The 12,818-nt window shown below is 39.9% G+C and overlaps 1 long non-coding RNA gene across 1 annotated transcript; it reads right to left on the bottom strand.

The window, feature by feature from the left end:
* Positions 1-11,695: 11,695 nt before the first annotated feature.
* On the bottom strand, positions 11,696-12,784 carry LOC124293807. Its single transcript, XR_006903653.1, has 3 exons — positions 12,652-12,784; positions 12,286-12,565; positions 11,696-12,184 (listed from the first exon to the last, which is right to left on the bottom strand). It is a non-coding gene; the product is annotated as an uncharacterized LOC124293807 (long non-coding RNA).
* Between the last annotated feature and the right edge of the window lie 34 nt (positions 12,785-12,818).

Raw genomic sequence — 12,818 nt, 5'->3', positions numbered from 1 at the left:
AAAAGCACCTGCTGAAAAATGTCGGAAATTCAGGTTTTCGTTTTTTGGCTGTAACTTTCGATGCGTTGATCGCAGCGTATTGGGACTGCGCCCAATCGATTTCTCTCGCAAAATTACGTCGGAATAGTGCTACAATTAATTTATTCCAGCACTTTTGAAAATCGCGAAAATTTTCGCCAAAAATACAAAGGGGTTAACCTTCCTTTTTTTTTGACCAAAAAATTTTTCGTCTCAGAATTGATTCGTATGACTCTTTTCCGACCAATTGGACCCCAAGGAACTCAGAAAACGCAGCTAAAGGAGCGTGGGATCAACGGGAGAGAAGATACGAGGAAAAAAGCACCTGCTGAAAAATGTCGAAAATTCAGGTTTTCGTTTGTTGGCTGTAACTTTCGATGCGTTGATCGCAGCGTATTGGGACCGCGCCCAATCGATTTCTCTCGCAGAATTACGTCGGAATAGTGCCACAATTAATTTATTCCAGCACTTTTGAAAATCGCGAAAATTTTCGCCAAAAATACAAAGGGGTTAACCTTCCTTTTTTTTTGACCAAAAAATTTTTCGTCTCAGAATTGATTCGTATGACTCTTTCCCGACCAATTGGACCCCAAGGAACTCAGAAAACGCAGCAAAAGGAGCGTGGGATCAACGGGAGAGAAGATACGAGGAAAAAAGCACCTGCTGAAAAATGTCGAAAATTCAGGTTTTCGTTTTTTGGCTGTAACTTTCGATGCGTTGATCGCAGCGTATTGGGACTGCGCCCAATCGATTTCTCTCGCAAAATTACGTCGGAATAGTGCCACAATTAATTTATTCCAGCACTTTTGAAAATCGCGAAAATTTTCGCCAAAAATACAAAGGGGTTAACCTTCCTTTTTTTTTGACCAAAAAACTTTTCGTCTCAGAATTGATTCGTATGACTCTTTCCCGACCAATTGGACCCCAAGGAACTCAGAAAACGCAGCAAAAGGAGCGTGGGATCAACGGGAGAGAAGATACGAGGAAAAAAGCACCTGCAGAAAAATGTCGAAAATTCAGGTTTTCGTTTTTTGGCTGTAACTTTCGATGCGTTGATCGCAGCGTATTGGGACTGCGCCCAATCGATTTCACTCGCAATATTACGTCGGAATAGTGCCACAATTAATTTATTCTAGCACTTTTGAAAATCGCGAAAATTTTCGCCAAAAATACAAAGGGGTTAACCTTCCTTTTTTATTGACCAAAAAATTTTTCGTCTCAGAATTGATTCGTATGACTCTTTCCCGACCAATTGGACCCCAAGGAACTCAGAAAACGCAGCAAAAGGAGCGTGGGATCAACGGGAGAGAAGATACGAGGAAAAAAGCACCTGCTGAAAAATGTCGAAAATTCAGGTTTTCGTTTTTTGGCCGTAACTTTTGATGCGTTGATCGCAGCGTATTGGGACTGCGCCCAATCGATTTCTCTCGCAAAATTACGTCGGAATAGTGCCACAATTAATTTATTCCAGCACTTTTGAAAATCGCGAAAATTTTCGCCAAAAATACAAAGGGGTTAACCTTCCTTTTTTTTTAACCAAAAAATTTTTCGTCTCAGAATTGATTCGTATGACTCTTTCCCGACCAATTGGACCCCGAGGAACTCAGAAAACGCAGCTCAAGGAGCGTGGGATCAACGGGAGAGAAGATACGAGGAAAAAAGCGCCTGCTGAAAAATGTCGAAAATTCAGGTTTTTGTTTTTTGGCTGTAACTTTCGATGCGTTGATCGCAGCGTATTGGGACTGCGCCCAATCGATTTCTCTCGCAAAATTACGTCGGAACAGTGCCACAATTAATTTATTCCAGCACTTTCGAAAATCGCGAAAATTTCCGCAAAAAATACAAAGGGGTTAACCTTCCTTTTCTTTTGACCAAAAAATTTTTCGTCTCAGAATTGATTCGTATGACTATTTCCCGACCAATTGGACCCCAAGGAACTCAGAAAACGCAGCAAAAGGAGCGTGGGATCAACGGGACAGAAGATACGATGAAAAAAGCACCTGCTGAAAAATGTCGAAAATTCAGGTTTTCGTTTTTTGGCTGTCACTTTCGATGCGTTGATCGCAGCGTATTGGGACTGCGCCCAATCGATTTCTCTCGCAAAATTACGTCGGAATAGTGCCACAATTAATTTATTCCAGCACTTTTGAAAATCGCGAAAATTTTCGCCAAAAATACAAAGGGGTTAACCTTCCTTTTGTTTTGACCAAAAAATTTTTCGTCTCAGAATTGATTCGTATGACTCTTTCCCGACCAATTGGACCCCAAGGAACTCAGAAAACGCAGCAAAAGGAGCGTGGGATCAACGGGAGAGAAGATACGAGGAAAAAAGCACCTGCTGAAAAATGTCGAAAATTCAGGTTTTCGTTTTTTGGCTGTAACTTTCGATGCGTTGATCGCAGCGTATTGGGACTGCGCTTAATCGATTTCTCTCGCAAAATTACGTCGGAATAGTGCCACAATTAATTTAATCCAGCACTTTTGAAAATCGCGAAAATTTTCGCCAAAAATACAAAGGGGTTAACCTTCCTTATTTTTTGACCAAAAAATTTTTTGTCTCAGAATTGATTCGTATGACTCTTTCCCGACCAATTGGACCCCAAGGACCTCAGAAAACGCAGCAAAAGGAGCGTGGGATCAACGGGAGAGAAGATACGAGGAAAAAAGCACCTGCTGAAAAATGTCGGAAATTCAGGTTTTCGTTTTTTGACTGTAACTTTCGATGCGTTGATCGCAGCGTATTGGGACTGCGCCCAATCGATTTCTCTCGCAAAATTACGTCGGAATAGTGCCACAATTAATTTATTCCAGCACTTTTGAAAATCGCGAAAATTTTCGCCAAAAATACAAAGGGGTTAACCTTCCTTTTGTTTTGACCAAAAAATTTTTCGTCTCAGAATTGATTCGTATGACTCTTTCCCGACCAATTGGACCCCAAGGAACTCAGAAAACGCAGCAAAAGGAGCGTGGGATCAACGGGAGAGAAGATACGAGGAAAAAAGCACCTGCTGAAAAATGTCGAAAATTCAGGTTTTCGTTTTTTGGCTGTAACTTTCGATGCGTTGATCGCAGCGTATTGGGACTGCGCTTAATCGATTTCTCTCGCAAAATTACGTCGGAATAGTGCCACAATTAATTTAATCCAGCACTTTTGAAAATCGCGAAAATTTTCGCCAAAAATACAAAGGGGTTAACCTTCCTTATTTTTTGACTAAAAAATTTTTTGTCTCAGAATTGATTCGTATGACTCTTTCCCGACCAATTGGACCCCAAGGACCTCAGAAAACGCAGCAAATGGAGCGTGGGATCAACGGGAGAGAAGATACGAGGAAAAAAGCACCTGCTGAAAAATGTCGAAAATTCAGGTTTTCGTTTTTTGGCTGTAACTTTCGATGCGTTGATCGCAGCGTATTGGGACTGCGCCCAATCGATTTCTCTCGCAAAATTACGTCGGAATAGTGCCACAATTAATTTATTCCAGCACTTTTGAAAATCGCGAAAATTTTCGCCAAAAATACAAAGGGGTTAACCTTCCTTTTTTTTTGACCAAAAAATTTTTCGTCTCAGAATTGATTCGTATGACTCTTTCCCGACCAATTGGACCCCAAGGACCTCAGAAAACGCAGCAAAAGGAGCGTGGGATCAACGGGAGAGAAGATACGAGGAAAAAAGCACCTGCTGAAAAATGTCGGAAATTCAGGTTTTCGTTTTTTGGCTGTAACTTTCGATGCGTTGATCGCAGCGTATTGGGACTGCGCCCAATCGATTTCTCTCGCAAAATTACGTCGGAATAGTGCCACAATTAATTTATTCCAGCACTTTTGAAAATCGCGAAAATTTTCGCCAAAAATACAAAGGGGTTAACCTTCCTTTTTTCTTGACCAAAAAATTTTTCGTCTCAGAATTGATTCGTATGACTCTTTCCCGACCAATTGGACCCCAAGGAACTCAGAAAACGCAGCTAAAGGAGCGTGGGATCAACGGGAGAGAAGATACGAGGAAAAAAGCACCTGCTGAAAAATGTCGGAAATTCGGGTTTTCGTTTTTTGGCTGTAACTTTCGATGCGTTGATCGCAGCGTATTGGGACTGCGCCCAATCGATTTCTCTCGCAAAATTACGTCGGAATAGTGCCACAATTAATTTATTCCAGCACTTTTGAAAATCGCGAAAATTTTCGCCAAAAATACAAAGGGGTTAACCTTCCTTTTTTTTTGACCAAAAAATTTTTCGTCTCAGAATTGATTCGTATGACTCTTTCCCGACCAATTGGACCCCAAGGAACTCAGAAAACGCAGCTAAAGGAGCGTGGGATCAACGGGAGAGAAGATACGAGGAAAAAAGCACCTGCTGAAAAATGTCGAAAATTCAGGTTTTCGTTTGTTGGCTGTAACTTTCGATGCGTTGATCGCAGCGTATTGGGACTGCGCCCAATCGATTTCTCTCGCAGAATTACGTCGGAATAGTGCCACAATTAATTTATTCCAGCACTTTTGAAAATCGCCAAAATTTTCGCCAAAAATACAAAGGGGTCAACCTTCCTTTTTTTTTGACCAAAAAATTTTTCGTCTCAGAATTGATTCGTATGACTCTTTCCCGACCAATTGGACCCCAAGGAACTCAGAAAACGCAGCAAAAGGAGCGTGGGATCAACGGGAGAGAAGATACGAGGAAAAAAGCACCTGCTGAAAAATGTCGGAAATTCAGGTTTTCGTTTTTTGGCTGTAACTTTCGATGCGTTGATCGCAGCGTATTGGGACTGCGCTTAATCGATTTCTCTCGCAAAATTACGTCGGAATAGTGCCACAATTAATTTAATCCAGCACTTTTGAAAATCGCGAAAATTTTCGCCAAAAATACAAAGGGGTTAACCTTCCTTTTTTTTTGACCAAAAAATTTTTCGTCTCAGAATTGATTCGTATGACTCTTTCCCGACCAATTGGACCCCAAGGAACTCAGAAAACGCAGCAAAAGGAGCGTGGGATCAACGGGAGAGAAGATACGAGGAAAAAAGCACCTGCTGAAAAATGTCGAAAATTCAGGTTTTCGTTTTTTGGCTGTAACTTTCGATGCGTTGATCGCAGCGTATTGGGACTGCGCCCAATCGATTTCTCTCGCAAAATTACGTCGGAATAGTGCCACAATTAATTTATTCCAGCACTTTTGAAAATCGCGAAAATTTTCGCCAAAAATACAAAGGGGTTAACCTTCCTTTTTTTTTGACCAAAAAACTTTTCGTCTCAGAATTGATTCGTATGACTCTTTCCCGACCAATTGGACCCCAAGGAACTCAGAAAACGCAGCAAAAGGAGCGTGGGATCAACGGGAGAGAAGATACGAGGAAAAAAGCACCTGCTGGAAAATGTCGAAAATTCAGGTTTTCGTTTTTTGGCTGTAACTTTCGATGCGTTGATCGCAGCGTATTGGGACTGCGCCCAATCGATTTCTCTCGCAATATTACGTCGGAATAGTGCCACAATTAATTTATTCTAGCACTTTTGAAAATCGCGAAAATTTTCGCCAAAAATACAAAGGGGTTAACCTTCCTTTTTTATTGACCAAAAAATTTTTCGTCTCAGAATTGATTCGTATGACTCTTTCCCGACCAATTGGACCCCAAGGAACTCAGAAAACGCAGCAAAAGGAGCGTGGGATCAACGGGAGAGAAGATACGAGGAAAAAAGCACCTGCTGAAAAATGTCGAAAATTCAGGTTTTCGTTTTTTGGCCGTAACTTTTGATGCGTTGATCGCAGCGTATTGGGACTGCGCCCAATCGATTTCTCTCGCAAAATTACGTCGGAATAGTGCCACAATTAATTTATTCCAGCACTTTTGAAAATCGCGAAAATTTTCGCCAAAAATACAAAGGGGTTAACCTTCCTTTTTTTTTAACCAAAAAATTTTTCGTCTCAGAATTGATTCGTATGACTCTTTCCCGACCAATTGGACCCCGAGGAACTCAGAAAACGCAGCTAAAGGAGCGTGGGATCAACGGGAGAGAAGATACGAGGAAAAAAGCGCCTGCTGAAAAATGTCGAAAATTCAGGTTTTTGTTTTTTGGCTGTAACTTTCGATGCGTTGATCGCAGCGTATTGGGACTGCGCCCAATCGATTTCTCTCGCAAAATTACGTCGGAACAGTGCCACAATTAATTTATTCCAGCACTTTCGAAAATCGCGAAAATTTCCGCAAAAAATACAAAGGGGTTAACCTTCCTTTTCTTTTGACCAAAAAATTTTTCGTCTCAGAATTGATTCGTATGACTATTTCCCGACCAATTGGACCCCAAGGAACTCAGAAAACGCAGCAAAAGGAGCGTGGGATCAACGGGACAGAAGATACGATGAAAAAAGCACCTGCTGAAAAATGTCGAAAATTCAGGTTTTCGTTTTTTGGCTGTCACTTTCGATGCGTTGATCGCAGCGTATTGGGACTGCGCCCAATCGATTTCTCTCGCAAAATTACGTCGGAATAGTGCCACAATTAATTTATTCCAGCACTTTTGAAAATCGCGAAAATTTTCGCCAAAAATACAAAGGGGTTAACCTTCCTTTTGTTTTGACCAAAAAATTTTTCGTCTCAGAATTGATTCGTATGACTCTTTCCCGACCAATTGGACCCCAAGGAACTCAGAAAACGCAGCAAAAGGAGCGTGGGATCAACGGGAGAGAAGATACGAGGAAAAAAGCACCTGCTGAAAAATGTCGAAAATTCAGGTTTTCGTTTTTTGGTTGTAACTTTCGATGCGTTGATCGCAGCGTATTGGGACTGCGCTTAATCGATTTCTCTCGCAAAATTACGTCGGAATAGTGCCACAATTAATTTAATCCAGCACTTTTGAAAATCGCGAAAATTTTCGCCAAAAATACAAAGGGGTTAACCTTCCTTATTTTTTGACTAAAAAATTTTTTGTCTCAGAATTGATTCGTATGACTCTTTCCCGACCAATTGGACCCCAAGGACCTCAGAAAACGCAGCAAATGGAGCGTGGGATCAACGGGAGAGAAGATACGAGGAAAAAAGCACCTGCTGAAAAATGTCGAAAATTCAGGTTTTCGTTTTTTGGCTGTAACTTTCGATGCGTTGATCGCAGCGTATTGGGACTGCGCCCAATCGATTTCTCTCGCAAAATTACGTCGGAATAGTGCCACAATTAATTTATTCCAGCACTTTTGAAAATCGCGAAAATTTTCGCCAAAAATACAAAGGGGTTAACCTTCCTTTTTTTTTGACCAAAAAATTTTTCGTCTCAGAATTGATTCGTATGACTCTTTCCCGACCAATTGGACCCCAAGGAACTCAGAAAACGCAGCAAAAGTAGCGTGGGATCAACGGGAGAGAAGATACGAGGAAAAAAGCACCTGCTGAAAAATGTCGAAAATTCAGGTTTTTGTTTTTTGGCTGTAACTTTCGATGCGTTGATCGCAGCGTATTGGGACTGCGCACAATCGATTCCTCTCGCAAAATTACGTGGTATCAGTGCATGAAAAAATTCATTTCGGCACTTTTCAAAATCGCGAAAATTTTCGTCAAAAACGCAAAGGGGTTTCATGGTTTAATGGTTTATTTTTTCACCTTTACCATGACAATATTGGAAAACATTATTGCAAAATTATAAATAAACACAGGCCTAATTCTAAAACCTTAGCCTAATTCTATATTACTATTTAAGATCTAGGGATAAAAAATTAGAACGGAGAATAGAACAGAGAAAGACGGCGTAGACAATGTCAGAAAAAAAGCGAAAAAAAAAAGAAATGAAAAGAAAACAGAATTAAGCTGAGAAAGCAGCAACACAGAAACGTGGGAAACAGGAAGTGGACAAGACTAGATGACGAGTCGCCATCAAGAGCGGGTCTCTTCTGTCCGGAAGAGATGCTGATAGAGATCGCGTTTAAAAACAGCAAGCGTCGAGACAGACCTGAGTTCAGTAGGTAGAGAGTTCCAGTCTCGAGCGCCTCTGACCGTCAGGGAGTGACGAAAAGCCTCAGAATGCGGAAGGGGCAGCACAAGTTCACCTGGATTTCGCAACGTGGAGGTGGAAGCTGCAGGTGCCTGAAGCGAGAATAATACGGATAAGTATGCGGGCTGCCCCGTGCGCAAGATATTGAACACTGCAATCAGGAGGAGGTAGCCTTACTTTTTCTCCATTTTTCGACCGGCAATCTTTGGTCTCAGATTCGACTTAACTGACTCTTTCCTGACCAATTGGACCCCCAGGAACTCGGACAACGCAGCAGAAAGGGCGTGGAATCAACAGGAAAGAAGTTACGAAGGAAAAAGCACCTGCTAAAAAATGTCAAAAATACAGGTTCTCGTTTTTTGGCTGTAACTTTTGAGGCGTTGGTCGCAGCGTATTGGGACTGCGCCTAATCGATTTCTCTCGCAAAATTACCTCGGAATAGTGCCAGAGAGAATTTAGTCCAGCACTTCTCAACATCGCGAAAATTTTCGCAAAAAATGAAAAAATTACGTCATAATAGTGTCACAAAGAATATATTCTGGCACCTCCCGAAATCGTCGAAATTATCTTTAAAAATTCACAAGGGTCAACCTGACATTCTGGTTTCTTTCAGTGCAACAATTATCATTCGATAGATCCGATTTCAACGTTATTAATTAGACTTATTGAACCCTGAAGAAGCCACCGAAGGTTATTGAGATATCGTTCATATAGCATTCGAAAAATCCGAAGAAATAATTCGTACATTCATCCTATTTTGCATTTTCGTCTCGCAGTTAGCTTAGACTGCTGTTATAAATCACGGTCATATGGACGCTTCAAGAACTCATTGTAGGCTTAATCCAAATTTGATGTGCTCTGAATGAAAACATTTAAAACCATGCTTTCCCAGCGATTCTCGGAACCAAACAAGAATTATTCCGTTCAAGAATTTATTCAAACGACACTTTCCATACCAACTGGGCTCCAACTATACAAAAACAGGCATCTACAAGATCGTAGTCGAAGAAGTTGACTGCAGCTGAAGAAATAAATTGGAAATATCTACACATTTATGTTTATATTCAATGGACTTCAGGTTACATAAAATATTACGAATAAAATGTCATACATATTGTGTCCTACAGAGGTGCGTTGCACCCGTATCCTGGCCGAAACTTGAACCACGCTTACAGACTACAATCATAAGTCTATTTCGTAATATTCTTCATATTTTGCCCTAAGTGTTGTATGTTGCACTACGTTTCCTTCATATAAAATTTAGAATTCCTGTCTTATGATTAATCAATTTTCCACAATTCAGTTGGTCACTCATTCCCACACTATTTAAGAATTTGTTAATCTACAATACACATACACCGTAATCTGTATACTAGAAATAAGACGTATTGTATAAACTGAAATTGTTAATTACCTCTCTCAAATACCAAAATACAGCTTACCCGTATTTCGAATGTTACTTTCGATCCGTTGCTGCCAGCGACTCTAGACTGCGGGCAATCGACTTCTCTCGCAAAATTACATCCATATAGTGCAGGAAAGAAATAATTTCATTGTAATGTTAAATCACCCAAATAACTACATTGATAACCTAAAGGGTCACCCAGTCTTTACGAGCAGAAAATTTTTTCTCTAAGAATTGATCCAAATGAATTTTGTTAGTGTCATTGGAACACGAGGACTTTAGTCAAGGCGTTAAAAACATAGTAGAACTAATAGAAGAGAAATTCTGTAGAAAATGAGTCGATTTTTGTTTGTAACATTCTATTCCTTCCATTATTCTCAACGACTTTATATGGAGCGTAAAAGTTGTTCCTTGCAAATTTTTAATGAAACAGGGTATGGATAAATCTATTACAGTGTTTTTGCAAACCAGCAATTATTTTTCTAAAAAACTGAAATACCTAAGTGTCACGATCGTACGATTTTAGGAGCCTAAAATCTGACCTTCTAGAATCGGTATACGAAGCCTCATTTTGAGTAATCGGACTCTCAAAGAATGCAAAATAGATACGTGGAAAGTCGTAGGGTTAACAACTGAGGGGAAATGAATTTTTTACATCTTTAGAATAAATTTGCCCCATTAAATCCTTATTTAAATATATCAGGGTGATGCACAGAGTGCAATTTCAATAAAGTATTAAAAGGTGAAAATTCGTTGCGCGCAAGGCTTCTCACTTTATATTTGTAGCATAGCAGACGGATTTTTCGGCCATAATCCACTTGCAAATTCCCACAAAATGTCATAGGATTTTCTCAATAGATTCATTTCCAAAGAAAATGTATCATTTCTCAAAATCATGACAAATTTGAAGAATCAAAAGTGAAGAAAAATGCATATAAAGCTTAATTTTTCAAAGAGTTGAAGTATGCAGACTCATACAAGTTAAAAGTTTTTGACGCCTAAAAATTTTGTTCGGGGCCGCAATCTATACGAGCCCATTCACTGAAGGGATAAAAATGTAAAAAGATGAAAATAAGCAAACATCGATTGCTTGGCCGTAAATTTCCCCTCAATTTGATGTACCAACAACTTATGCAAATTACTTTTCGCTATCATCCGAGTCATCGAAAACAAGCCACTGTCCATTAACTCATTGCTATGTTCTTGTCTATAACCAATTGCATTTTATGTATCTTAACCAGTAAAACGAACATTAGCCTTTCGACAAGTATGGAAGTTACATGCTAGCGTTCCTCAAATTTGGCTCGTTCCGGACAACAACTTTCGTTTCTAACGCAACGGACTATTTCGTCGAGTCAAATAATACCAGCGTTATTCGACGCTCTAAATCAAATATTTAACAACTATTAGCGTTTTGCGTCATTTGTACCGTTGTTTTCATACTGTACTCCGATTTGCGGAAATTTATACCTATATATTTGAAATTCGTCGCGAAATTTATACAGTATAACGTACCTACGTGTAATTTAATCAATGCGGCAGGGCGCCTAAAGCTGCACATCCCACAGATCACACCGCGGTAACTTTCCTCTGATTGTCAGTTCTTCGACTTTTGCCAGTGTGGCGCTACCGTTTGGTGCAGGAGGTGGTGCCACCCGTAGAACTATTCTCGTAACTATTTTATCCGCAAGTTTCCAGGCGGGAGAAAATTCGAAATTATTACTATTTTTTAAGCCATACTATCAGTCAGTACGATTTCATCCCCAGTGAAATCACGTGGCCCCAATTGCGTGCGTATCGAAGAAAAGTTGAACATGAATTTTTCTCGCGTCTGCGTGTTCTGTCTTTATACCCCCCCCATCTGTAGATAGCTTTGTGCATTTTTCGTTACCAAATTTACATAACATTTTCTACCGCAATATGCTATCAGTAATGCTGGCTTAGTATATCATTGAACCAATTCAAAGCCAATCAGTTATTACGGTCATTGCTTTCTCTGTGATTTGCGAAAACCTCGAAGAGGGAAACAAAATGTTTGGTCTGATGTCAGTTTCTATTCATACTTAAGTCCTTGTTTTGCAATTGATGAGAAATTTGACGAGAGTAGAGATGCTGCAATATTTTCTAACTCCCATAGTACACGTTACTCGCGCTTACGGTTGAGGTTCATTGTTAGTCCTCACCTACTCTTCGTGTTTTTCCATCGTTCCTCGATTCACCGAGAAACATGTGGATACAAGGATAACACATAGCTAAATAAACTGTCGTGGAGTTTTTTAAAAATTATTTTATAAAAGTCAAAAGTCCGGGCTGCTCAAGGAATCCTTTAAAATATCAAAAAGTTACACTATGTTACAGCAATTCCGTGTAAAGGTATGTATAGTATATATCGATTAGTACGACACATCATATTACGTACAACACATTCAGTTTAGAAATCATATCAAGTGCTCACGTACAATTACAATCTTACAAGTTTCTAAACTATTTTTAAGTAAGAGTAACTCTTATTCTAAAACTACAAAATAATAATTGTAACATCTTCGGTTGATCTAAGACTATGTATTTGAAGCTAATACAGTGGCCGTTAAAAAGGTGAAATTCAGACATTATACGATATATCATCAAAAGCGGAATGAATATGCAGGAAGATATTTAATTTAGCAAAGGATTCATGTTATGTTCGTAAGGTAGGTAAAAAAAAATATCTAGCATATCTGGATCTAGATCAATTCATCGTCTGCAGCCCTAGCCGAGGCTTCCAGGTGAAGGTAGAACTCGAGATCCTGCTTCGTTCCGCTGTAATAACAAGTTATAATATCGACAACGTTCAAAAATACAATTGTCATTCGTACTTTCATTTTACAATCGAATTATCGTTACTTCACAGAGGAACTTACGCAGCAAAGTTCATGCTATTCCGCATAAAGCCCTCGTCCTTCTAATTCCAGGTTACGCAGCAACGTTTCGAAGAAGACTCGTACTTCCCGAAGCTCACGCGTCGAAATATCCCGTCCGAAAACCGGAACCGGAACCGAGCGATAGAAGCAAACCCGCTAAGAACCGGAACCGAGAAGGAGTCGACCCTGTGTGTGCGATAGAAATTTAAAACTCCAAGCCTCGAGAGAAATGAGTGTCGTGCCGTCCGGCTCCTCGATACGCTCCGTTATATCCAATTTTCTGGAACACAAATTGAACAATCCCTTCATGTTTACAACATTTTTTCTTAATACAAACATAAGTTTTGACAGAGGATAGCTAGTTACCTTGTTTCGTGGCTTTCGTGGCTCGTGTTTTGGGGAAAGATTTAAGTATAAATATAGAGATATATACATATGCATGTTAAATAAAGATTATGATAAACAATTGGGATGGAGAGATTATTGACCCAGTATTCCTTCAGCGCTAATTGGCACGCGCCAGATCAGCAGTC

The sequence above is a fragment of the Neodiprion lecontei genome, chromosome 4 (assembly GCF_021901455.1).
Source record: "Neodiprion lecontei isolate iyNeoLeco1 chromosome 4, iyNeoLeco1.1, whole genome shotgun sequence".
Lineage (NCBI taxonomy): Eukaryota > Metazoa > Arthropoda > Insecta > Hymenoptera > Diprionidae > Neodiprion > Neodiprion lecontei.
The sequence above is the reverse complement of the archived record's forward strand: the minus strand, read 5'-3'. Positions and strand labels throughout refer to the sequence as shown.